At 39.7% G+C, this 27,455-nt stretch overlaps 1 long non-coding RNA gene across 5 annotated transcripts in view; it reads right to left on the bottom strand.

Moving 5' to 3' along the window:
- LOC119853737 overlaps window positions 1-26,565 on the bottom strand; it is a 48,239-nt gene extending 21,674 nt beyond the window's left edge. For 2 of the 5 annotated variants that reach the window (XR_006280328.1, XR_006280327.1), the window contains exon 1: window positions 5,227-6,362. This is a non-coding gene — a long non-coding RNA (uncharacterized LOC119853737). Of the gene's footprint in view, window positions 1-919; window positions 1,027-1,468; window positions 1,519-5,226; window positions 6,363-26,230 lie in introns of those variants that run through there. The other 3 variants (XR_006280326.1, XR_006280329.1, XR_006280325.1) reach the window with 3 other exon arrangements.
- Window positions 26,566-27,455: the final 890 nt, after the last annotated feature.

Below are 27,455 nucleotides of genomic sequence, written 5' to 3'. Positions count from 1 at the left end.
CAGTGGTCTAAGCAATGTGTCCAAATGTTGTGAGGCGCAAAATAGCCTGGGTTATTATAACAAGACCACCACTTTTAATTTATAGTTTGGATAGCAAATCTGCAAGTCCTCAGATGGACTCCCAGACATTACTCTTCAGGGAGCTGGGTAGTAGAATACATCAGACAGTAGTCTCATGTAGTTGAGTCAAGAAGTAGTGGATTTCTTGAACTTTACTAGACAACTCTTCCTGGACACCAGCCGCCATGGCATGAATCTTTTGGCAGTCTGTGTCATTGGAGAGAGACATTATTTTGATTTGATTGGCGGCAGCATATCTTACTACAATGCTAAGTAAGCCTGTGACACAATGTGCTATTAATATTTTACTCTATCATGTGTGGCTCTGGCTTTTCAGTTTTCACTCTTTGCAATGACACCAGATAAAATGCTCCAAGGTTTACTGGTTCATAGTACTTCCATTTAATAACAGTCTTCTGATTTTGTCAACCTGTAAGCTTTTGCCGAAAGAAGTCAAGTGGTTTGTTATTGAAAGATACATGTTTGTACTCCAAATAGCATCATCTCATGTATTCCCATGCTAGCACATCACCAGTTTTCTTCTGATCCAGTCTATGTGAAGCAAAGCTGAAGATATTTTTGGTCACATTTTTATACTCCTTTTCTTCCAGTTTCAGCTATAACAGTATTATGCTTTACAAACTGAGCCATCCTACATAACCTCCAAATGTTTGTACTAATACCTGAGGAATCAGTCTGCTTTATTTGTTTTGTTTTAAATAAAGATGCTATTTGACACTTCAAAGCTTACACATTTATAAATAGCAAAACAAAATAGAGGGAAGCAATAGAAATGAAGAGTCACTGGAAATTGCATGTTCCTCACAGAACATAGCATCAAACATCTTGTAAAGAAACATACCCCCCCTCCAAAAAAGCACATGGCTGCTACTCCTCAAAAGCACCTCATCTATAGTTCTTCAAAGCAGGCACTGCTAGAATCAAGGCAATGGGTTCAGGATACTTCTGTAAGCCAAGAAAATTGTTTACAGTGAGCTCAGCAAACATTCATGGATAGAAGACCAGACCATCCCACCATCCAACCCTGCCAAATGGCAGTAACCACCAGGCTCAGAACCAATGCATTCACATGTAGAATATTAAGTGTTGCATATCTTGAAATAATGATACAGTATCTCTAGTGTGAGGTCCATGTTATATTGTTACTCTCTGTGGATTGTCTGGGAAGATTTTGTGACTGTCCAGATAATGTCTTCACTGCATGAATGTTCACCAGGGGCCAAATCCTCCCCTCCTGTGTGGAATATCACAGAGAGGCCGGGGCTGGGAACGGGGGAAGAGTGGTGCTGCAAAGGCAGGCTAGTTCCCTTCAGTGTTAAAGGGGGAAGATCCATGTACACACAGAACCTAACGGGCATGATCTTGGATTAGTCTAGTGAGAACTGACCTGTCTTTGAAAATGTAGCCACCTGGCATGTTCCCTCATTCATTTCCACACTAAAGAGAGATGCAGCAGTTAATGGTAGAAAGAGAGAGAGAGAGAGAGAGAGAGAGATGCCATGAAAATTACAGGCTGTGTAAAAGTTTCTTTGCAAATAACTGTTTGACACCACTAAGAAGTTACATTAAAACTGTTTCAAAGTCTAAAATTAGTTACATTTTAAACTAACTGCATTTGCTTTTATTGTCTCTGATCTAAAATATAATCCCAGGAGGCTGTGAGAAGCATGCAAATTACAGAAAGCTAATTTGCTCCAACAGCGACACCTCCCATGTAGTCGGGAGGTCTATTAGAACTAGTCTATTCTCCATTATTTGCATGTTAATAGCACCTGCTGAAACACTTTGGGATTTACTTTCCCTGCCAGCAGAGGGACAAAACAAAAAATATATACAGAATTCCTGTAATACAGCTATGATGGGTAATAAACTATCGAGGAGGTGCTAAGAATACTGAATTAATAGTGAGAGGAAGTGGATTAGCACTGCAGATGGCATCTGTGGTTTTTAGATAAACTGTACTGCAAGCAAGTTAGGATTCCCCTTGCTTGAAAAAATAATACCTTTTTTTGGAAAGTACTGTGTAATTTGAAATCAGTCACTTGGCTCAAAGCTGAGGAATTGAAAAATTTAACTAAAGAAATCCAGACCCCGAAACAAGACAAAACAAACAAACACAAACCCAGAGTCGCCAAAACCAGAATCTCCCAAATGTGGACTCTGATTTAAAATCTACAGAAATCCAGGCCTCTGATATTAGCCAGACCTGCAAGGCCCTGTTCCTTTGCACATAAAACAAAAATAAATTAAAAACAGCTTGTGATAAATGAAGAGGGGGAGGGGAGGGAGGTAGCTCCCTGTTATGGACACGCAGCCAGCCAGTTAGCTATAAAATCTCTGTTAGTAGCTGTTCTCTACTTGCTTTACCTGTAAAGGGTTAAAAAAGCCCATAGGTAAAAGGAAGGGCGTGGTTACCTGACCACAAGAGCCAATGGAAGGCTAGAACTTTTTAAAATTGGGAAAAAAATTTCCCTTTATCTGTCTGTTGTTGTTCTCTGGAGGGAGGAGACATAGAGCAGGAACAGGGCTGAACTAAGCTGTAGGAAGCTTTAAGCGAGATATGAAAAACCATCAGATCATACCAAGAGACTACTTATTTGAAACCCCCAGATATGTAAGTAGATCAGGGAATGTCTAGGAAGATGTGATTATCTCTTGCCCCCCCCCATTGGCTTGTATACTCCTCTGTGCTAACCCCAAATGCTTTTGTTTTGCTTGTAACCTTTCAGCAGGACCTCAAGAAGGTTATTCTTGATGTTTAATTTTGGTAAGTAGGTTTTTAAAATCTATCAAAAGCCTAAGTTCCAGATGTATTTTCTTGCTTTTTGCTTTTTAAAAACAGGATTGGATTTTTGGAGTCCTAAGAGGTTTGTGCATATGTTGTTTAATTAGCTCATGGCAACAGCTGATTTCCTTTGTTTTCTTTCTCAGTTCTTCCCTGGAGGGTGTGTGTGAAAGGGCTTGAGGGTACCCCACAGGGAGGAATTCCCAAGTGTGCCTTCCTGAGTACAAAGGGTTTTTTGCACTTGGGTGGTGGCAGCATCTACCCATTGCAGGTCAGAGAGAAGCTGTGAACTTGGGAGTTTAATACCAGCCTGGAGTGGCTAGTATTAATTTTTAGAATCCTTGCGGGCCCCCACCTTCTGCACTCAAAGTGCCAGAGTGGAGAATCAGCCTTGACACAGCTACAGCCTGAGAGTTATTTAACAATCCAACTTCCAATCTCTACTTATGACCAGTGCTCCCGTTCTGCCTCCTTACCCCATCTATATAAGGACCCTTCTACATTTTTACAGCTTATCCTCTTTCCAAAAACGGCAATTCCTGCTCCAAAGGAACATTATCTACCTATTGTTAACCCTTTCAAGAGTCATAAGAGTCCTATATTTTCCCATTAATGATAAGATGGACAAAAGTAATATACATTTTTTTAAAAACATTTGATTATACACCGATGTTAAACAGGCAATGAGCTGCTGTGGCAGTTAATTACTGCTACCATGCTGAACACGGTAGCATTTTAAATATTTCTGTATTCCAACACAAAACAAATAAGCTACTAACTTTAAGTTGCTACATTTTCCTCCACTTTTGAAAACAGCCATGAAAGAACATTAGAGTTATGAAATTGATCCACTGAGAGGTGAAGAGCAGAAATGCCATCAAATTCACTAAGTGGATCTCTATAGGCTAGCCTGTAACTTTAGAGTCTGCCCCAAGTAAGGGTCAGTGAGTAGCTTAGCTCCCCAGAGAGTCACAGTTCCTCTCCTACTCCCACCTTGCTCTGTGGGAGGATATGCTACTTCATCCTTCTTGTGTGCCCAGCTAGCGAGTGGGGGGCAGGGGCAAAACCAGAGCTCCTTTCACTCCCCCCATTCCACCCCTCCCGCCCTGTTCACAGGGAGGGACATTAGACAAGTAGCCTGTGTTGTCCTCATCACAGAAAAGCACAATCTTTGCAGGATAACACTGAGGAATAACAAGTGAGGGGCCGTGAGGGCACAGCCTCACATTATCACATTATCACTGCACAGCCAAGTAAGGCCTGTGACAATTTAGCCCTGTGTGAGTTAAAATTACTCAATATGGCCCTCAAGACGGTACAGTGATGGAACCCCTGAAATGTCGTGGACAGAAATTCCCTGCTAAGGCACTAATGAATGTTAATTCTCATTAATGTACATATAATTATTAAATAGAGCACTATGTAATGAGGCTAGTCACCAACTAATAACAGTAGCTCTAGAGGAAGGATGGCTTGAGGAATCAGAAAGGAGGACTAGTTGCAAATAAAACTCTAAGCCTATAATCATTGCCTTTTTTTTCTTGGCCTTACCCAATGATGCCATGGTCAGGAATCTCCAGAGGAAAGCAAAAAGAAAAGGAGTACTTGTGGCACCTTAGAGACTAACAAATTTATTAGAGCATAAGCTTTCATGAGCTACAGCTCACTTCCGATAAAGTGAGCTGTAGCTCACGAAAGCTTATGCTCTAATAAATTTGTTAGTCTCTAAGGTGCCACAAGTACTCCTTTTCTTTTTGCGAATACAGACTAACACGGCTGCTACTCTGAATCCAGAGGAAAGGTGTACTATAGTATTTCTCAGAAGCACTGAATGACTCAGGGTATTGTTAGCTGGAAAGGTATCTCTTCATGTTGAGGGCGCTGGTTCAAATCTGGCCAAGGAGTAGGCAGTGACTGAACATTACCACTACCTGACACATGCTCAGTGCCCCATGTAATTTTTTTTTTGGGGGGGGACCCTCCATAAGGTTCCTAGTGGGAAAGTGTCCAGCTCACAAAAGCCACTGTGACTGGCAGTCTGTGTCTCAGAGAAGCCAAGGGTTGAAGAAATGTTTTGAATGAACTCTTATAGTCAGAAACACTTCACTTCCTCTAGAACAGGGTTGAGACCTACTGGCAGGAAGCTAGGGATAGCTTTGTATTGATACTATCTTCATTGAGCTTTTTCGGTGGATAAAAATTTCCTGTCTCCATTGCTGTCAGTCCAGCTTCCAAACCATTTTAAAGTATTTTTCCAAACATGAAGAGCTATGCGTTTTTAATGACAATAATAATTTTTAAAAAACCACTACCATCCAGGACATTAATCATTATAACAAATTGAACTGGATGTTCCTTACCTGAAATTTCATGAGCAATTAGCGAACAAAATTATCCACAAAAGCATGTATGTCCTATTATCCTTGCAGTGATTACAGCAGCAGTGATGCTACGAGCTGGCAGTTTTCTATCAAGCAGCCCCCAAAAGTGGGTAATTTTTATTTCTTACATGAAGTTCATGGCAGCCAGTATTTTACCACCTGCATATCCAAAAAAAAAAAAAAAAAAAAGCAAAGGAGAAAGGAAGAAGGAAACAATATTCACAACGTGTTTATATTCAAGAAGTGCATGTTTCAGAGAGGGAGGCTGTGATGTGCATATTTGCATTGTCTGTGAAAGAATCCTCAGTGGCAAAGCAGCTGGAAAAATAATGGACGATCAGAGGACTGCCTTCAGTCGCAAACTTTCATCGGATAAGTTACAATTATATTGTAGAAAATGATACCTTAGACTACTACTAATTTGTGAATCCCAGGAAAGGCAGATCACTGATTCCCCATCAGGGCTGCAGAACCTGATCTGTAAAAATTTGGGCCTCAGCAGGAGGTTGTATGTGAGAGTGATTTGCATTTCATTTCTTAGTTCCCCACAATCTTTAAATCTTACTGCAGCACTATCACAATGGAAATTCCTGTTCTCAGTGTGCACAAAATCTACATTCTTTTTTTAAAAAAAATCATGGCACAATGAAATTTAATCATTAATGGGAAAGAATGTGGTATTTATGCTCAAATTGTCTCACAATGCATCATTACACCAGATTCTTTCATAATTTTATGGGGGAGCGTGTCCTCTGACACCACCTTCGGGGATTTCACATGGCGCTTGTCGCTATCATTCCACTTCCACAAGCACCACAGCCTTTTCCATTCTTATCTGCCCAGAACCTGGAATATATTACATTATTTAGTTTCTGTGAGAAGCTTTTCTGTATCAGGAATTCACTACAGATGAAGGCTATTGCCCTGAAAAAGAGCCTTTGAGTGACGTATGGTTAAGGGAATTTCAGGCAGGCCCCCTTTACACGAGGCAGCAGAAGCTCTGTTATTCTCTGCCGTTCTTCCTGCTGATGGATGGCACAGCCCAAACTGGTCCCGGGTAAAGCAACTACCAGACTAACATCAATGATGAGACAGTCAAAGACACCCCAAAAGATTCGAAGATCCACACTGTGAACCCAGTACTTATACTGGTAAGCAGTTACCCCCATGAGTAATCTTTCTAACTTCAGTGGGGTCACTTGTGTGAGTGCCTGCTCCCCAATATGAATAAAGGGAGGTTCACAATCTGTCCCTAGGAAATAAGTCACCAAGTCCTCATTGTTCATTTTGGAATCTGAGCTAGATAAAACCTTTGGATGTGATTTTAATGTGCAGTTATTTTAAACTTGGTTGCCAATGATTAATTATTGTTATTATTTGTATTACAATGGTGCCTAGATGCCCCAATCAAGGTCGAGGCCCCTGCATGGTGAAGGCAATGTATGAATATAAAGAAAGAGACAGTTGTTCTCCTGAACATCTTACAATCTAAATGTCAAAATGAATTCTTATTCCTTATTCTTATTATATATATAATGCTCAAACTCTGCAGTCCATTCCACACAGGGGCAAAACGTCAGCTGACTTCCATGGGAACTCCATGTTTAGCACCTTACGGGATCATAGCCTGAGTCACAATGCAGGATTTGGCCTATAGAGAACAGAAGGATACCAGAAACCAGCTCTAAAACTTTCTTCAAGTTTAAGAGTTGGTTCCTCCCAAGAGCTTCATGGGAGTCTTCCACTGACTTCAACAGGAACAGACTTTCCTAAATGAAGCACTTTGTTTCTATGACATAGAGGATTTTCCATTCCCCCGCTCTATGTTACTATGTTGGTGTCCAGCAAGTTGTTTTGTTGCTGGTGTTGCCAGGCTGCCATACTAACTGAAGTTTTGAGAGACCTGAAGAAAAGCTCCGTATGGCTCGAAAGCTTGTCTCTCACCAACAGAGAAGGCAGTCCCATAAAAGCTATTACCTCACCCACCTCTCTCTAACTTTCGTATAAGTAACTCTCTTATAACAAATGCAAACAAACTTTCATGTCAAAGGGGCATTCTTTCCTTCAGGCACATTTACTGAAAATGGGAATGATTCACAAGGTGACTGTGGGGGCCAAAATGTTCAAAGGTGACTAGTGATTTTGAGTATCTGAATTTTCCTGGACACTACGATGCTAATAAGCGATGGTCACATAAACACCATCCTATATCGGAAACCTACTGACCGCTATTCCTACCTACATGCCTCTAGCTTTCATCCAGATCATACCACTCGATCCATTGTCTACAGCCAAGCGCTACAATATAACCGCATTTGCTCCAACCCCTCAGACAGAGACAAACACCTACAAGATCTCTATCATGCATTCCTACAACTACAATACCCACCTGCTGAAGTGAAGAAACAGATTGACAGAGCCAGAAGAGTACCCAGAAGTCACCTACTACAGGACAGGCCCAACAAAGAAAACAACAGAACGCCACTAGCCATCACCTTCAGCCCCCAACTGAAACCTCTCCAACGCATCATCAAGGATCTACAACCTATCCTGAAGGACGAGCCATCACTCTCACAGATCTTGGGAGACAGACCAGTCCTTGCTTACAGACAGCCCCCCAATCTGAAGCAAATACTCACCAGCAACCACACACCACACAACAGAACCACTAACCCAGGAACCTATCCTTGCAACAAAGCCCGTTGCCAACTCTGTCCACATATCTATTCAGGGGATACCATCATAGGGCCTAATCACATCAGCCACACTATCAGAGGCTCGTTCACCTGCACATCTACCAATGTGATATATGCCATCATGTGCCAGCAATGCCCCTCTGCCATGTACATTGGCCAAACTGGACAGTCTCTACGTAAAAGAATGAATGGACACAAATCAGACGTCAAGAATTATAACATTCAAAAACCAGTTGGAGAACACTTCAATCTCTCTGGTCACTCGATCACAGACCTAAGAGTGGCTATACTTCAACAAAAAAGCTTCAAAAACAGACTCCAACGAGAGACTGCTGAATTGGAATTAATTTGCAAACTGGATACAATTAACTTAGGCTTGAATAGAGACTGGGAATGGATGAGTCATTACACAAAGTAAAACTATTTCCCCATGGTATTTCTCCCTCCCACCCCACCCCCCACTGTTCCTCTGATATTCTTGTTAACTGCTGGAATTAGCCTACCTTGCTTGTCACCATGAAAGGTTTTCCTCCTTTCCCCCCCTGCTGCTGGTGATGGCTTATCTTAAGTGATCACTCTCCTTACAGTGTGTATGATAAACCCATTGTTTCATGTTCTCTGTGTGTGTGTATATAAATCTCTCCTCTGTTTTTTCCACCAAATGCATCCGATGAAGTGAGCTGTAGCTCACGAAAGCTTATGCTCTAATAAATTTGTTAGTCTCTAAGGTGCCACAGGTACTCCTTTTCTTTTTGCGAATACAGACTAACACGGCTGCTACTCTGAAACCTGAATTTTGGGTGTTCAACCTGATGCACCTTAAATGGGGCTTGGTTTACAAAAAGTGCTGAGCACCCACGCTCTGAAAAGTAGGATCTTTAAAGGTGTCTTAAGTAGGACACATAAAATCACTAGTCACTTTTTAAAATCTAGGCTTAAACTCCTTAGTATTTGTTAGGGCTTGTTCACACTGTGTGTTAGTGCACACCAGATTAAGAGTAAATTCTGGTGCATGATGCCATGTCATACAGCAGCTGGCCTGTGTGGACCCTGGTGGTGCACACTTAAAGCTTCCAAGTAAGTACTGTTGTAACCCTGTTTCAAAGAGTACTATGTCAATGGGGGGAGGGATAGCTCAGTAGTTTGAGGATTGGTTTGCTAAAGCCGGGGTTGTGAGCTCAATCCTTGAGGGGGCATTTAGGGATCTGGGCCAAAAATTGGGGATTAGTCCTGCTTTGAGCAGTGGGTTGGACTAGATGACCTCCTGAGGTCCCTTTTAACCCTGATAGTCTATGAATGCAGCATGTAAACAATCCCTAAAGCTCTGCCAGTCCCACACCCATTGCACAGGAAAAGCTGCCATACAAATCAACTGGAACTTTGGCTGAGTGAGGTGTGCAGGATTTGGACCCAGACTAGTGAAGCCAAAATGGATCCTTTCATATGAATGGCACTTGAAGCACTCAGAAGTATAGATCTTAACAACTGCCCTTCAATTTACAGCTCTGGCATTCAAAACATACAACCTATCTGTTTGTACTACATTTCCCTAACAGCTTACATTGTGGCCATGCAGCCAGCAGTTTGCAAAGGTCTCCTAAAATAAGCTTATTTAAAAGAACAAGGTCAATGCCCAACATATGTCAGATTTTATGAGTTGAAATCAAAGAGCTAGTAACAAGTGGAGTATGTCACAATTCTGTGGGTTTTCCTTGCCAGGTTCTTTCATCAAGCTTGGATTTTAGATGCCAAAAGCAGTAATAACCACATCCTAACTACTTCATTTCTGTATAAAGGTCTATACATCGGCTAGTTAGCCCAATAAATAAGGCTAACACATAGATAAATGTGTTTGTCTGAACATGCTATTTAGTGTCTATATAAGTGTATTTTTCTTTTAATGGGACACATGCTGATTCCCTGCTTCAGCCTTAGGCTCTAGTAAAATCAGATTAAAAGAATTAGTAATGTAGTTAATTCCATGCCCACCAAGAAGAAGAAAACATTACAAGGGGGAAAACGGGAATTTAAGGATTTTTTTTAATGTAATGCTCAGGTTGGATCTTTGTTAAAAAGGGTACTGTTTCAAAAGCAAAACTTTTTTCTCAGTTAAGATAAAGCAACTCCGTACAGCATGTTAACCATCTCTTGCAGAGTGATATTTGATATTTCAATTAAAATATGCTATTGTCACTTTAGCCTCCCTCCTTATATTTTAAACTGATCCTAATGGCTCTGCTTTAAGTGATTTGCGTCCCATAGTGAGTCCCTGTCAGTTACAGTACCTCCCACTACTGCCCTGCTGAATAATCACTAACACATAATCACTTCTTCCTCCTTCTCCCAACATTATTACCCACTCCTCCCGTGATTCTGCATGCTGGTATAGTCTGCAAAGTATTCACTCTTTAACATCTGGCTTGTTCCTCTGGCATGCAGTCAGGAACTTAAAAAGAAGGGATAAATGCTGCAGGAAGGAGGCCAAACCAATGGCTCTAAAGGTAGACTTCTATTTTACCATGTCTATTTACGAGAGAGAGAGAGAGAGAATTTTTTTCTTGCTACTTGCCATCTCATTTTCAATAAAACAGATTTAAAGGTGAAATTTTACTTTGGCAACTATGGTTTCCTGCCCCACTGTTTTAGTTATGTTTACATTTTCTTACAGGGGCATAAGGAATTATGCCTTTCCATCTTCCTCATTAATGCACTGAGGGCAATTGTTCTCCACCAGCTAATATGGGGAGAGTTTAATGCTGATGTTCTGCAGCAGACCTGGAAGATGTGCCACGGCCTTTCACTGCACTCTTCAGCTTTGGCAAAGACCTTTCACATGGTCACTGGTGTTAACAGCATCTACGCCAGGGATGTACACCACAATTTCATTTTCTTTTGTTCTCAAATGAGGATGACCCTGAGCATGAGGAATATTTATACCCATCGGGATTGATTCACCCCTACTGTCACAGGGGTGTGTGATCTGCATAACTTCAGGCCTACAGAGGGGAAGGCAGATTTCAGTGTCATGTAGGGTTCATTGGAAGCCCTGCAGACAGAGGTTGTCTGTCCGGGCACTGAATGAGTGCTATCTGGTGTGCCCTCCTGCTGCGGTCCTCACACCTGCCTCACCCAAGTGGCTTTAACAAGGGTCAGCTGAAGCAATGGTTGCAGATGACTTGTGCTTCTGCACCCTGTCCCCACAAGCAGAGACTTTCCACCCTGGCACCCCCTAAACCAAGCAGTGAATCTAGGTTTTTATGTAAAAACTACTTTAGCTACTGAAAGTAAACAGTTGCATTACGAAGTTAAATTTTACTGATATTCAGTGTAACAAAATGGACACATTATAATAGGCCTGTAATGGTATCTCAGATCCAACAACCATCCCCTCCCCCACTCAACGAGCACCACTATATTTCAGAAGGAGGAAGCTTTGAATTAAAATCCCCAGATACAAGCTCACAATTTTGGTGCTGAGAGGTGACTGCAAAATCAAGGGCTATCTTCAGCCCTTGTTTATGCTGGTTTCTAACATACTTATACAAGGCACAGGATTCTGTGGCAAGTCTGCTGAGTAATGCAAGGTGTCCATAATTCCAACTCCTTTGGGGGAGACCGCAGCTGGCCAACAGCCCCAGAAGTAGGCGGTGATTAGTGTGGCTAAGATGGTCTATGTCTTCCACCAACAGAGCTTCCGTGGGCACTTGGCTAGAAACTGAACCTTCTCTCTCTGGAAAAAACCCCAAAGAGCGGGCAAGGGTATAAATGCTGCCTGCAGCATTACTGTCCACACTGGAGCAGGTAGGGGCAGGTTTCATCCTTCTCCTGTGTAAATTCAGCCCCTGGTTCAGTTGCAGTTGTAAAAGAAAGAACTTATATGAGAATAGCTGATCTCGTGACATTTTTGTCACTTTGCGACGGTATCTTACAAAAACAGCCTGAGAGGCTTTGGTGCTACCAAACCCAACGGTAGCTCAAGTTTGGGCTTGATCTTGTAGCCTAATAAACACTTCCTGGTTTCTCTGGTCAACTCTGTTCATAGTGCTATCAACAGACATTGTTATATGCATGGCTATTCTATACACAACCAAAAACTATTAAAGTGCAGTATTATAGCACACATATAACTTTCGAGTACATTTAGATTCAACACATTTATGCATACAAATTTATTTATACATGCAACCTGCACATATGGACATACACAGTAAACCATAAAGCTTTCTGTTCTGCGCTCTTTTGTCTTTTGCCTTTGATGGATCTCATTGTTAATTAAAGAATAATTTAGCTTCCATAATTGTTTTCTGCCATACATAATTCCAACCTTTCAATGTCTCTTCAAGTTGGCTTATTAGCCTAAATGCACTCTTTTGTTTTTGTAACTCCATCGATCAAAGCTTGTAAGTGGACAGACTCAGCAGTGTGATAAGTAAGGGGGAGAAAAAGAAAAAAGAAGTGTCTCTTTATGTACATTTATGAAATCTACCACCCAGTGACTCCATTCTAAAATTTCCATATTTAAAACAAATGCTACTTTCCCTGCATTCTGTTTATCAGGAACATTTTTTTCTCCTTCAGATTTATTGCTCCTTTTGGTAAGAATTATTGACTGGCTGTTAAATAGATAGCCTCCTTTACCTTAAGAGATGAACTTTTTTCAAACAGCGCACAGAGATGTATTATCAAGACTCAGGGATTCAGAAGAGACTGATCTGTCCTTGTCTAATCAGACTTGATTAATTCAAATCAAACTGTAAACCCCAGTTATACTTGGCTTTAAAATCTCCAGATCAACAATAAATCAGCAATATGAGATGCCATAGGATCAATTCATACTTAAGCCATCAGATATTTTCATGGAGAAACAGATTTCATGAAACATTTTGTAGCATTTATTAATATTTTATAGATAGTGGGAGAGGACTATATAGGGGGACACCCTTTGAATGGGGCTTTATATCTGACAATGAGAGATCCATACCAGCTATGGAATTAAGTTTCTTCCAAACTTAAAAATTACTAACCAAAAGGATTGTGAGGATGTGAGGGTGGTTGAAAGTAATATACAGCTGTATTAACAAAGGAGCAGGTATCAAACTATGCAGTGATCTAGACAGAAAATTAAAGTGTTCTCTTACATACATTTGGCATTGGACTCAACAATAAAATAAATATAACAAAATCATCTTGCATTTATTGGTTGATAAAATGTCTTTCATCTCAAGTGCTCCCAAAATACTTTACTAATTTAGTGATGCATTCTACACCCAATGGTGTGGCATTCTCTCCCGCAGCCTATTCTGTGTTTATTTAGATATGCTGTCAGTCCTGACTAGTGTAGAAATCCTACTATCACCAGACCAGGATGATACAGGTCAGCAGGCTCAATACATAGCAGTGAATTTTACACAGCTGTTTTCCTTAGAAGCACTACACTTGTAATGGTGGTATCATACACTTGCTGTGGATGGCAGCATATGTGCTTGCCATGTTTGGGACTGATCACATCCCTTCACCCTCAAGCCAGTGTCCTTGTGTTCATTCTACTAACTGTGTTTCCATATATGCTTCCATGCTCTTGTTCCATATTTAGATGCCAATTCTTTGCTCATGCTACATGCCGTACAGATTGGACATATATTTTGCAATCTTTACTATCTTCCCCCTGTTACAGAGCTATGTAGGAGAAGGCAAAATTTAATTCTTTATTAAAAAAAATCACACAAACCACCTCTGAAATATAGCTACCCCTGAGTTGTAACATAGCAGCCATCTTTCTATACAGAAAGAGTATTGCCACAATTAAGAAAAAACAATGAAGACTACTTTATCCATCTAAACTAGCAGGGGAAATATATCAAGCATAATGTATAATTGAATTGAAATTTAGCTACAACATCAGAGTAAACAAAGGGATAAAAATTACTTCATGTGATATTTAAGGCCAAATTTTGAAACACAAGGGAACCACAAAAATATATGCACATTTGAGCATTTGTTTCTGGAAACACAACTACTGCAACTACACATACAAATTCGCATATGACTATATCCTGATTTGCAGATAAAAACAGTGGCTTATTGCATGTATAGAGGCAGTATTTCAATGTCTAAATTTCCTTTTCATATGCAACTGGTGCATTTAAACTGAGAAACATGCTGCCACAGTTTCTCTGCTCCAGTACCTGAGACTAAAGCTAATTCAGGTAAATCTAATCCAGCTGCAATCTGCCATGAAACTGCCATGGGTTCAGTATAGACATACCCTAAGGGCTTCTTATTGCACTGACCCATCCAAGTACTGACCCAATCCAAGTACTGAATGATTTGAGGATTTCAATACCAAATGGTGTGGCTGCAAAGAAATAAACAAACTTCAAAACCAAAACAGAAACATACCTTTTTTAAAATTATTTTTTAAAAGAGACTTTTATTTTACATTTTTGTCTGATTCAAGTTTTCATAAACTGACACTAATAGACAGGTTACCAGTAACTCAGATGGGGAGGGTGGGAGAAAAGAAAGAGATGAATTTGAGCTCTGCCTGAACTGCAAATTTCTGAACCAGATTTTGAGTACCTCATAGTTAGATTCAGGGTTTTGACTGGCCCTCTATATATGTGGCAGCCAGATGTGAAGTCCAGGTTCAGATTCTGATTTCCTCCATAGAAATTTGGTCATATTTAGAACCAGGATTTTGGCTTGCAAGTGTCAAAATTGTTCTTTAATGATGGAATCCCACCCCAAAGCTGTAGGCATAGCAATCTGTGGGGTAGTTTTTGTTTATTATTTTCATATGATTTAGTAGACACTAAAATATCCTCATGACATAGGTATATTCTAAATAACTGATACACCAACGTCACATGCAGCCAAATTTTCACCTATATGTTCTATTCCTAGGCTTGCTGTTCCTGCATTACCAAAGGAAGTGTTTGGGGGCAATGATGTTACTGTAATGGTACCTCAGGTGTCATTTCAAGAAGGTGCTGCCAGGTGTGATATCAAGTGACAGTCACCTTCTTCAACAATAGGCCAGATGAGCAAAATATCTGACATACATTCAGGTGTCCTAGCACCTGTGATGCAGTTCAGTTCCTCTTTAGCTTTGTGTGCAGCCCTCATTACGCATTTATGGTTTAGCTACTGGCTGAGTATTTAAGATGGTTGTATCTATAAATTCAGTCCACATGAATCAGGGCACTGGATCAGTATCATGAATAGAATTAAATGAAAGATGATTGTTGACAGCCTAATCTTTGCATAAATCATGATCTTTTGGAAGCTCCCCTCTACCCCCCACACCACCACTCTGAAATGTGTGATGTCCTGTATTGATGCCTAAAATGCATGACCATTGACATCTTTCAAAGATAAGCACCTGAGTAATGCCCCCAGGTGCATGGGAAGACAGAGTTCATGTGGAATTTTCAGGGATCAACAAAACAAGTTGTTCATCTGTACCTGTTTTACATGAGAGAGAGAGAATATCCTACAATTGCACCCTCAGAGAGAAGTGACATAGGGAAAGTCAGTCAGAGCACAAAAGGTGATGGGATGGAAAACAGTTCACCTTCTTAATGCAAGTGGCCTGCAATGTATACATGTGTTGCCTATCTCCTTATGGTTCCCTAACTTAGGTACAGGACTGCTAAGCACCAGTAAGCGCTGCATTGTTCCGGGGTTAAAGCATTCCATGTGGAGCATGGCCCCAAAGCTTTGTGCTGGATCCCAGGCCAAGGTTTTATCAGCCTTCAGGATCATAAAGAAAAAACCCTAGCAATGGACAACTCAACTCCTTGGAGAAAGGAGTTATTTCAGACTGCCAATATTGGTTCTTACATAGATAATAAACTAGACTGGCCTTGATCCTGACATCACACTTCAATCAAAAACTTTTTCACAAAATGTCACTTTCAAAGTTACAGCTTTAAAAAAAAGTGTTTATAAAAAATTCATGGCCACAATGATCTGATAATGCAGCGTTCTGATACTAGCAGATGTTTTGTCTAACATGTTCCCTGAAGCTGTACTTTGTGCCTTCATATCTTTCATTTCCAGTTGCTATCTGCTGACTGTGGGATGTCATGTACGTACCCTATAGCTATGCGCAGCAATTCGCATCTAACACCGCCGCGCGTAATGAGCTTCACAAGATGCTTGTCGCAATAACTCCGCACTTCCCTAACCATATGGAACACAACACTCTAAAGCCCACAGACACTTTTTTTTATTACAGTTCAGATCCTTAAAACATAATCTGTGTGATGTCTAGTGAATGTACGTGAAGAGCTGCTGAAAACAAAGTTAACACTTGTTCACATCATCTGTTACAAATGTCCAATTTGGGACAATAAATTTCCTTGGAACCTGTTCTTTTGCTGACTCTTTGCTTTATCTTTTTTCGCTTTCTCTCACGTCGTTTTTTTTTATGAACTATGCATATGTATTAAATGGGATTTGTTGTCCCGAGATACCAATTTGCATAAAGTGCAAGCCATCATTGGTTGGAGAGAAGCAAATTACTTCTCCGGCAAGATCACACTTTTTTTTTTTTTTTTTAATTTTAACAAACCGCAGGCAGAGGCTGTTAACAGCACTTAGCCAGATATGCAAAGAATCACTTCTCTCAAAAGCAGCTTGATCAATGAGGGGAAAAAGAAAAAAAAAGATATTATTCAATTAGGTACGACATAGAGGTGACCTGAGATTGAAACATCTGACCCAACAATTCACCTGTGGGTAAACTGATCTTTCTGATTCCCAGTAAAATATAATCCAAGTGTTTGGCACTCAGATCACAAAACAAAACACTACAACTGACCAGAGGGTGAAAGAACCTAGCTACCCATTTCTTAAGGTTCCCAATCCAGTTCCATACTTCCAGTGATTTCTCAACACTTTTACTCATTTGAGCCACCCTCATAGTCCTTCTCTTCCTAATTCACATCCCTTTCCTTCAGCCCTTTGTTCACATTCCCACTTTGATCATGTTTCGAAGAAATGTATAACCACTTGTTTAACATATCTTCAAAACTTAAAGCTACTTTCCCTAGCCTAGCTTAATTGTACTGGGTCACAGATGTACGGGAGCACTGTTAGGTGAAAGCATTTTGGACTCAGAGCTGTCAACAGAGCCTTGAACAATCACAATCTCTCTTTTCTTTTTCAGTCTTGTAGTGCACACCTGTGATATGCTGGCAAGGGTTTTGGTTATAACAATATGAGAGATTTTCAGGTTCAAATCCAGCCTTGCAAAAACCATTGTGTGTGGGTGTGTGCACAATTAACAAAAAGAAAATATCTAGATATGCTCTGTGGTGAAGTGAGAACTCAGTGCCACACTAGAAGTATTTGCAAACCATGAGCCAGCCAATACTGAAATGCTTCTGATAAAATAATTTAGGATGAACCTGATGAAATGCCATAAAATTAATGAGATAGAGCTATGAAATTTGAATCTACATCTGAACTTCTCAATCATTCAGTATTATTTGGAAAAAGAAAAGGAGTACTTGTGGCACCTTAGAGACTAACAAATTTATTAGAGCATAAGCTTTCGTGAGCTACAGCTCCGATGAAATGCATCCGATGAAGTGAGCTGTAGCTCACGAAAGCTTATGCTCTAATAAATTTGTTAGTCTCTAAGGTGCCACAAGTACTCCTTTTCTTTTTGCGAATACAGACTAACACGGCTGCTACTCTGAAACCTGTCAGTATTATTTGGGTGTCTCCTATATTATCTCCAAGTGCAATGGAATTGTATTTTAGGGAGTCAACTCTAAATATAAATATAGTGTTCTGTAGGTTAATTGCAAGATCTGTCTGCCATTAAAACATTCATTTGAAGCCTGATTCAAATCCTGTCAGTGTCAATGGGCGTCTTTCCACTGTCTTTAATGGGCATTGGAGTTGTCATTTAAAAATGTTTTTGGAGGTCACAGACAACATATGTGGTTGATTGTAGATGTAGTTCAGCTAAGCTGAATAGTGATGGATGGATATTGTAACTGTGGCATCATCTATGAGCACACCATGAATTATGGATCACCAAAAGAACAAAATCAAGGTTTGATAGAACATAGTGTGTGAGGCTGAAGTGTACACTGAGCATTACATAAGAATGGCTATTCTCGGTCCATCTGGTCCAGTATCCTGTCTCTGACAGTGGTCAGTGCCAGATGCTTCAGAAGCAATGAACAGAACAGGGCAATTTTGAGTAATCCATCCTCTGTCATCTAGTCCCAGCTTCTGGCAGTTGGAAGTTTAGGGACATCCAGAGCATGGCCATCTTGCTAGCCACTGATGGACCTAGCCCACATTAACTTATCTAATTCTTTTTTGTACCCAGTTATACTTTTCGCCTTCACAACAACCCCTGGCAACAAATTGGACAAGTTGACTTTGTGGTGAGTGAACAGAAGAACTTCTTTTTGATTGTTTAAACCTGCTGTCTATTAATTTCATCAGGTGGCCCCTAGTTCTTGTGTTACGTGATGGGGTAAATAATATTTCCTTATTCACTTTTTCCATACTAATCATGGTATGGTAGACCTCTACCATAACTTCTCTTTTGTTGCCTCTTTTCCAAGATGAAGAGACCCCGTCTTTTTAATCTCTCCTCATATGGCATCTGTTCCATAACCCTAAACATTTTCTTGCCTTTCTCTGCACCTTTTTCCAATTCTAATATTTTTTTTTCAGATGAGACAACCAGAACTGCATGCAATATTCAAGGTGTGGACATACCATGGATTTATATAGTAGCATTATGATATCTTCAGATTGAGTGGATGTTTCAAGGGCACTATCCATGATAACTCCAAGAGCTCTTTCTTGAGTGATAACAGGTAATTTAGATCCCATCATTTTGTATGTATGGGTGGATTTTTTTCCCTAATTTGCATTACTTTGCACTTATCAACATTGAATTTCATCTTCCATTTTGTCACGCAGTCATCTACTTTTGTGAGATCCCTTTGTAACTCTTTGCAGTCAGCTTTGGATTTAACCATCTTGAATAATTTCATATAATCTACAAATTTTGCCACCACACTGTTTATCCCTTTTTCCAGATCAATTATGAATATGTACAGCACTTTTATGAATATGTACAGCACTTTTATGAATATGTACAGTACAGAGCTTTGGGGGACACTATTGATCTTTCTGCATTCTGAAAACTGACCTTTTATTTCTACCCTTTGTTTCCTATCTTTTAACCAGTTAGTGACCAATGGGCAGACCTTCCCTCTTATACAATGACGGCTTAGTTTGCTTCAGAGTCTTTGGTGAGGGACATTGTCAAAGGCTTTCTAGAAGTCCATGTACCAAGTACAATATCTACTGGATCACCCTTACCTACATGTTGTTAACTCTCTCAAAGAATTCTTCTAGATTGGTGAGGCATGATTTCCCTTTACAAAAGCCATGTTGACTTTTCCTCAACATATTGTGTTTATCTATGTATCTGATAATTTTGTTCTTTACTGTAGTTTCAACCAATTTGCCTGCTCCTGAAGTTAGGCTTAATGGTCTGTAATTAACAGGATCACCTCTGGAGCCTAGGTATTACATTAGCTACCCTCAAGTCATCTGGTATAGAGGCCAATTTAAGCAATAGGTTACATACTGCAATTTGTAGTTCCGCAATTTTATATCTGAGTTCCTTCAGAACGTGTGGGTGAATCCCATCCAGTCCTGGTGACTTATTGCTGATTATTTTATCAATTTGTTCCAATATCTCTTGTATTAATGCCTCAGCTGGGACAGCTCCACAGATTTGTCACCAAAATGAAAGGCCTGGGTGTGGGGATCTCCCCCATATCCTCTGCAGTGAAGACTGATGCAAAGAATTCATTTAGCTTCTCTGCAACATCCTTGTCTTCCTTGAGTGCTCCTTTTGCACCTCAATCATCCAGTGGCCCCACTGTCTGTTTGGTAAGCTTCCCGACTCTGATGTACTTACTTTTTAAAATTATTATTTATTAATTATTATTATTATTATTTTCTGTTTGGTTTTGTGTCTTTAGCTAGTTGCTCTTCAAATTCTTTCTTGTGCTGTCTTACCATACTTTTACATTTGACTTACCAGAGTTTGTGCTCCTTTCCTTTTTCCTCACTAGGATTTGACTTCCACTTTTTTAAAGTATGCCTTTTTTTTTTTGCCTCTAACTGCCTCTTTTACTCTGCTGTTTAGCCATAGTCCTCTTACTGTTGTTGTTTTTAAATTTGGGCTATATGTTTAGTTTGAGTCTCTATCATGGTACAATCTTTGCATCCTGTTGCAGAAAAGACTATATAAACCTAGGCTTTTAAAAGATCACTAACTGAAAAAAAAACTGTTTTCCTTTACCTTTCTCTATTTTTATATAAGGCTGGGTATGAGCTCAGCTGGTTATGTCACTTATTTGTCTGGAACCTGTTATGAAAGATTACTCACATGATCTTACATTTTGTTAGATTTGTGTTCTGAACAATATTATACAATATTTTATTCCACTAGCTAAAGGGTTAATTATCCCATATTTTATCCACATAGATAAAGTTACAGTCCATGTAGATTGCTGTGATGGCTAGATGACCTGGGAAACAGACAGTAATGATACATTGTTGCAATTGGTGTTATAGTTAGCACCTGTTTTTAACTAATTCAGCAGGACAGTTTGAGAAATACTAGAAAGAGAGAATGTGTTAGATTCTAAACTGGTATTCTTTGCTATTTGATCTGGACTATTTGACATCCAGCAAGGTGTAGACTTCTTGGGTCTCTCTCACTCTCCTTTTTTCCCCCTTTGGTACTTGTATAAAGTGCTAAATTGAAAGATATCCTCCATATGCAGAACAGACTTGATTCCCCTCTAACTTGAAATGGTGTAAATGAGGTGTGAAACTTTTAAGTTCAATAAAGTTACACCTAAGCCTCTATATACCATGGAAGATAGACCTACATTCTGTAGCATGGTTCATATATTGTGCAGTGTATTGAACTGCAGCCTGAAAATTCTGTGACAGGTACATTTCAGTTTTTAAAAAATGAGATTTTTAATTAATTAAATAAGGAAATCAGTAATAAAAATAGTACAGTTGCCCTTCTGTTATTTATACTGATAGAAAATTCAATTAATTTTACTCTGTCCCCACATTTTCATTTTACAAAATGTTTTATTAGCCACTGCCATTATGGATATGTATCAGTGGTGTGGCCTCATCTGGAATATTGCATTCAGCCTTGGTCCCTGCACCTCACAAAGGATATTGCACAATTAGAAGGGGTTTAGAAAAGGGTGACAAGAACGATTAGGGAAGTGAAAAACACTCTCATACAAAGTGGGATTTTTAAAAATTACCTTAGAAAGGAGACAAATAAGAGGGGACATGGTAAAAGTATATCAAATGATGAATGGTCTAGAGAAGGTAGATTGGAAGCTTCTGTTCTCCTTATCTCAGAGCTCAAGACCAATGGGACAGTCATTGAAATGAAAAGGTGGCAAATTCAAAACTGATAAAAGGAAAGCCTTTTTCACACAACACATAATTACACTGTGGAACTCATTTCCACAGGAAGTTTTTGAGACCAAGAATTTAGCAAAATTAAAAAATAAATTGAACATTAATATGGATATGAAGAATATCTAGAATAATCATAATTAACACTCAGAAATTTTTGAAAGGGATATTAAACATCATGCTTCAGGGCTTAAACCAATCTATAAAAATTAGAGATTAGGATGAGACCTAATGTAGGGGCAGAGTATCCCATTGTGGGAGTTTTACACCTTCCTTTAAAATATCTGCAGCTGGCTACTGTCACAGACAGTTTCTGCCTGTCAATGCTTGTGTTCAGGACTTTGTTTGGACATTATAGAAGTTGTTTGAAAAGTTGGAGGTTTTGACAATTGAGGTTTTAGCTGTTGTCTTTATGTTTCAGATTTAAATGTACACTAAGCTGATTCTGGCAGTTCATACGTCCGAGCACAATTGTCTTAAGCTGTTTGCAGACTCGGGAAGAGAAAGTTGCAGGTGTTACTTGTTTCATGTTTTAAAGCTCATCACCACAGCCACAAAGGTTAGAAATATCATTTTATGAATGAAAAGTTAGTTAGATTCTAGAACAAAATTCTGCAGCTCAGGGTGAGTTCCATGGTCATAGAACACCTCAATCCCTGGTACACCTAAGATGAGAAGAGAACCAGGCCTAACAAGCACCATATCAGTGTTCTGCCAGTGGGCCTCAACTCTAACCTGAGGCACCTGTCTTTAAGAGTGAAGCCACCATGTTCAGTCATGTATTCAACACTTTGAATCCCAACCGAGGTTGCCAACAAATGCGCTTATCAGTACTAAGTGTGTTTTTTGTGAGGTAGACACCTGTCTACTGCGAACTGAGAACTCCGATAGCTGTCTAGTGGTCTAATTTTCTAGGCATTTATATGGACCCATCACATCTAACTCATATGATGAGACAATTATAATTATCCCCATTTTATAGATGAGGAAGTGACTTGTCCAAGGTCACACAGGAAGTCTGTTGCAGAGCCAGAAAATAAATCCAGGCCAGTCCAGTGCCTTAACTCCAAGGTTGTTGTTCCTTCCTTGGTGTTAACAACATTATCAGTGTCATCATCAGCCTGAGTTAGGTGTGAACTTAGCAAGGGCTTGTTAGACCAAGGCCACCCACTCCTCTTCCAGACTTTATTAACTTCAGAAAAGGTATTTGGGCTACAGCTTGGTGTGGTTGGACTATCTTACCAGGGTGGCCCATGGGTCAACCAAATGCGAGGTTAGGTGTTATTTAAGAGGGAGAGTGGGGTTCTCTCTAGTTCACTGCTAGCTTTAGAGATAACAAAGCAGGTAAATACAGATATTCTGAAAAAAAATCCTGAACCCAAGGAAAATACAGCAAGGGAAGAGAACAATCTAATAAGGGTGGCATGGAGAAGCCCTGCTTGTATGCTCCGAGAGCTTTGTTCAGAAGGAGGAATACGAACACAGAGAAATTCTGCAGGGTTAGCACAAATTCCTTGCTGTCTTTCACACCTTTGTTTCCCCTTTTCCTGTGATGGCAGGTAATAAAATGCCTGCTGGTACCCCCATGACTGGAGGTACCTGCAGTGGTTCAGCCCATTGTTACTGCTGTGCCAATCATTTAGCAATTCCCACAGCTGCCTTTGTGAGAAGCCTCTCTCTTAAGCCTCTGGTTTAAGAATTTAGAGTAATCATGTAAAAATGATACCCCTGTGCTCTATGATCCGCTGAATCTCACTAATGCCAGATCCCAGAAGAGGGCTTATTAATGAAAAGATGCAATGCCTCTCTCTCTGCTCATGTTTCACACGAATATCTCTCATGGATTCAGCAGTAAACCTTACTGCTGATAAAATAAGTATAATGAACCTCCGTGCTCCATGAGAATGCAATCTTGGACTGACGTAGTAGTTACTTGCTCTACTTTCCAGCACTATGGCAGGCTTGAGAGGTACAAGGAGATGTACTTGGCAGCTATGGAAAATAAAGATGCAATGCTGCAAACTCCTAAATCTTGGGCTTCCTCAGCAGTGACACCCAGGGCTACCTGACAAGGGCAATATTTTGGAATGGAGAAAGTTCTTGGAAGAAGAAAAATTATATTTCTATTTGAAAGAGTTGAACTGATGAAGGGAATGGGGTTTTTAAAGAGACAGTGTCACCCAAAAGCTCTTCCCACTTTGTGTCACTCCAGCACTGCAAAGCTGCTAGACACCCAGTTTAACCTAGATAGTTAAACTGGGTTTATGGCTGATTTGCCAACCGGAGTAACACAAAGTGTATGGAGTATTCTGGTGTATCTGGCCCTTGAAATCTAGTCAGTATATTAAAATGAGTTCAAAGCAATTTCAGGTGCAGCAGCTGTCCTAAGCCCTCCAGCCAATTTCAGTGGTTTTGCGATGAATATTTTCTATTCTTTAAAATGTTTTCTCTTCTCTATTGCTGTGTGAATGGCCGACACAAACAACAGGGGAAACTGAGTATGCAGGAGAAACCAGGAAACTGACTATACACAACTTGCTGGGGTTTGCACAAAGTACAGAAACTGGAAGGAAAAAAAAGTAAAAGAGCAGAGGAAAATATTTTGTTTGCGCCAGTCTCTTTCAGTTACTTGCAAAAAGAAAAGGAGTACTTGTGGCACCTTAGAGACTAACAAATTTATTTGAGCATAAGCTTTCGTGAGCTACAGCTCACTTCATCGGATGCATTCGGTCAAGTGAAGTGAGCTGTAGCTCACGAAAGCTTATGCTCAAATAAATTTGTTAGTCCCTAAGGTGCCACTAGTACTCCTTTTCTTTTTGCAAATACAGACTAACACAGCTGCTACTCTGAAACCTTTCAGTTACTTGTGTCTCTTACTTGCTGTTTTTGTCAAATCAAGGAAAACTTTTCAGACAGAAGTTAATTATAAGGGTGTCCCTACAAATTTATCTGAGGGCTGCTGTAACTCAATGGTTGTCAACCAGGGATGTGTGTACCCCTGGGGGTATGCAGAGGTCTTCCAGGGGTACATCAACTCATCTAGATATTTTCCTAGTTTTACGACAGGCAACATAAAAAACACTAATGAAATCAGTACAAACTAAAATTTCATAGAATGCCTTGTTTATACTGCTCTATATACAATACAATGAAATGTAAGTACAATATTTATATTCCAATTGATTTATTTTAAAATGATATGGTAAAAATGAGAAAGTACGCAACTTTTCAATAATAGTGTGCTGGGACACTTCTTGTGTTTTTATGTCTGATTTTGTAAACAAGTAGTTTTTAGGTGAGGTGAAACTTGTGGGTATGCAAGACAAATCAGACTCCTGAAAGGGGCACAGTAGTCTGGAAACATTGAGAACCTGTGCTCTAACTTATGACTGTGAGCTGCAAAGACCCCCTCCCATTGCTCTTATCTCATACCCTGGCACACTGTGCACCGTGGAGCTGAGAAGGGAGGTATAGGGCTCTATTTAAAGGACACCCCCGGATGTATTATTTGTATTACCCTAAGAGTGAATCCAACACCCTTGAACTTTGTGGAAGTTTAGACCAGGATCTGGATTTGAACTTAGTAATTCAGGTCCGTCTCTTATTATTACCAACCCCTAAATGTCTCATATGTTGTCTTTTGAAAGGAAGCTAGTCACTACCTTTACATTTGTTCTCTTACCTTTACTTTTACATTTCTTCAACACACACACAAAAATGTACTTAACTCACTGCATATTGAATGAAGGATTAGTATTATTATTTTTCCTCCAGTGAACTTTGTTTCACTTCATCCTGCATATATTGTGCTATTCTGTGTTTCTCTGCCAAGATACCACTGTTCAGCAAACTACTGTACTTAATGCTACCCAGCTAATACACTGATACCTTTTACCTGCAAGGATTGATTCTCTAATCTCAGCAGTAGCCAGGGCTATGAATGACAGCTTACACCAACTAGAATTAAAATCACTTTCAAAAGCTTCATATAGCTGGGACAAAATTACACCAATCCCGAATTACCAAAGCAGTTGAAATGTCCAGGGCAGGTCATATTCTGAAATGTGCCCATGCACACATAGCTATATGTGAGAATTAAATCACCCTAGCAAATAATCATGAAGGGGGTTGCCACAGTCCTTTCTCCCCTTTCCTCTCCCTAATTTATTGGCATCCCGTCATTACATCACGTCAGACTAGACTGTGAGCTCCTTGGGGCAATGGTGCTGTAAAAGTGAATGCCAATAATGATAGGTAAGAAATGTTTAATGACTACACATGAGGTTTACCTTGTTTTTTAAAGACTAGTTACATTGCCTTGTAGGAGGGGAGCCCAAAAAGGACATCTTTTCAACTTCCTACATCCTGGAAACCAGCTAGAATCAAAATGTACTTGTTCCCATCACTGCAACAACACACACTTTTCTGGTGGAAACATTTTCCTTTTCTAGTGGAATTACACCTCAAGCCCTTCTAGATAGTTACTGTCTTTGTTCCCAAGCTTGTTGCAGGATCACACTATGCCACGCTATAACCTCACACTAAAAAGAAGGAGATTACAAAGGGGTCAAAATACCCTAGAGGGTTCCCCTTTATCAGAACCTTCCCTGCCAGTTTGCCTTCTCATTTCCTGAACTCTCGTCTGATTATTAGTGTACTGACAGAATAAAAATAACCTCATATTCCTATATGAATCATAAATAAAACCCTTTTATTTCATCAAAGAGGTTGGCAGGTTTATAGTCCTTTGCAATGCATGCACGATGTGAATGACATACCTTTAATTTTGCTGACAAGCTTGTCGGGGTTCTAATGAAAAAGAGTGAAAAGTGGGTGACTTCTCTAAAGGTTTAGCAGTTGCTTTTTGGTGAGGATATATATTTCATCTTGCCATTGTAATCAGGCAGCCAACTGATCTTGGTAATGAAGTCTTCAATTACAGTCCACTTCTGATTCTTCAAGAATGGCTAGGCAACAATACCATGGTGATTATTGCTGATATCACAGACTGAAGCAATCTGGAAAAAAAAATTGAATGGTAGCGCTTCAAATCTGAATACACTATAGTGACTGCAGACCGAAAGTAAAGAACTATCGTTAGGATTTTAGTGAGCTCAACTTTGCCTCTGTGCTGTAAATACCGACCTACCCCGCTTCACTTTCTGCTGTTACAGGCTGCCATGGTTTGTACATCTAGTCTATTTGTCTTCAAGAGTGTATGATATTGCTTTACAAGCAAGAAATCACTAATGTAATTATTTGCCCCACAGTCATTACTGTGTCCAGTAAAAACTAGTTTCCAGATACAAGTTTTGTGGAGAACTAATAAATAATAATAATTAATAATAATAAATAATTAATAAAAACTATAAGACATAGAAAATAGATGCATTAGGGATAACTTTTTTTTTAAAAAATGTCCCTTTTGCTTACATTCTTAAAAGACTAACATGATTACAAAGAGGCATGAAGGTGCTCACATCTTGCAGATCTGAGGCAAAGAAATTTTTAGAGGGTTAAAGAGGGGTATGGCTTGGAACTGCTGCTCCCCTTCTTCAGCATTTTTCATCCCATTTCTGCTGCTTTGGGTTCCCCTTCCACTCATGTGAAATGCATAAAGAATATTGGCCATAGAAGCAATGGCAGATAATGATTTGTGATTATAGACAAATTATCAAGAACCATAATTTCCCTTACAAAAAATTGCCCAGTCATTTTGTTTGTAATATACAGAGAAGCTAAGGAGAGGGAAAGATATGCTCACTACCTTAGAAATTACCCTGTATTTTCATGGTGCTCTTTCTGCCATCAAAGACAATTCAACAGAGGAAGTTTGGGTGTCAGCTAATAAACTTTTAATTGAACTTTTTTTTTAAAAAAGAATACATCTTTGACATAAGCCATCTGGATAGAGGGAGCTCTGTGTGTGTGTGTGTGTGTGTGTGTGTGTGCGTGCGCGTGCGTGCGATATAGGACAGAAAACATGAAAAATCCCAGCTAGTG

The sequence above is a fragment of the Dermochelys coriacea genome, chromosome 3 (assembly GCF_009764565.3).
Source record: "Dermochelys coriacea isolate rDerCor1 chromosome 3, rDerCor1.pri.v4, whole genome shotgun sequence".
Classification (NCBI taxonomy): Eukaryota; Metazoa; Chordata; order Testudines; family Dermochelyidae; genus Dermochelys; species Dermochelys coriacea.
Note: the sequence above shows the minus strand (reverse complement) of the source record. Positions and strands in the feature narration are given on the sequence as shown.